At 48.6% G+C, this 934-nt stretch overlaps 1 pseudogene; it reads left to right on the top strand.

Moving 5' to 3' along the window:
* Positions 1-409: 409 nt before the first annotated feature.
* On the top strand, positions 410-564 carry LOC149856323 (U2 spliceosomal RNA; annotated as a pseudogene).
* Positions 565-934: the final 370 nt, after the last annotated feature.

Here is a 934-nt window from a genome sequence, read left to right as displayed (position 1 = left end):
CCAGTTGTGTTGTAGCTTTGCTGAAGCCATGCCCTGGTGCAAGGCATCAATGAGTGCTCTGCTGGCAGAGGCGCTGCCTTTGGGGCAAGGTAATGAAAACAGGTCTTACCCACTGAGCTACTATATGGGGGAGCTGGAGGTGAAAGCAGTGTTCAGAGTACAGACGGACGTTCCCGTATGCTGAATCAGTGGTTTGGGGCTGTCTCTCCTTGTGTTTGTGTGAAACCTCATGCATGGATTCATTTGTCTAACCCACCACTACTATCATGTACCTGGGATCAAGGAGTGTCTGCAAAGGCAGTCCAGGGTGATGTGACATCCTATGGGAGCCATCAGAAAGCCATACTAAGCTAACTTTGTTTATCACAAGGGATACTACCTGGCAGGGGAAGCAGCGTGACCACGTAGGCAAGCTCCCCAGGGTAATTGTCTCTGATATGTCCTCCATAGGAGGTCTATATTGAGCAGATTCTTTTTGGTATTGGGTGGTGGAACCGGAGCGTGCTCCATCCACTCCATGCATTGACCTGGTATTACAGTGCTTCCAGGACCGGTGCAAAAAAAGCAGAAAAAAAAAAGCAAAAAAAAAAAAAGCTAATGGAACAGCTTGGGGTGGGGCATGTTGAAGAAGGGGGCCCCTTCTCTTAGGGTGTGCAGGAACGTGATCCCACTGTTGCCAACTCTTGTGTTTGTATTACACATCTCCTAGGGTTTGGGGCTTCCCTAGTAAAGCCCCAGTTTCTGGAGCCATGGGATGAGGTGAGAATCTCCACTTTCCTTGTCTAACATTCCTTTTAAGTAGCAGCTAAGTTTAGAGCCCTGTGGGGGGAGAGAAGCTGGAAAATTTGACTCACATGCAGGAACCAGAAACCAAAATAAGATGCCAGCCATATTCATTTTAGGCTAATCCTGGGGGCCTGACTCGTGCTTTTCC

This window comes from Crocodylus siamensis, chromosome 10, assembly GCF_052110815.1.
Source record: "Crocodylus siamensis isolate JL-2025a chromosome 10, ASM5211081v1, whole genome shotgun sequence".
Lineage (NCBI taxonomy): Eukaryota > Metazoa > Chordata > Crocodylia > Crocodylidae > Crocodylus > Crocodylus siamensis.
Note: the sequence above shows the minus strand (reverse complement) of the source record. Positions and strands in the feature narration are given on the sequence as shown.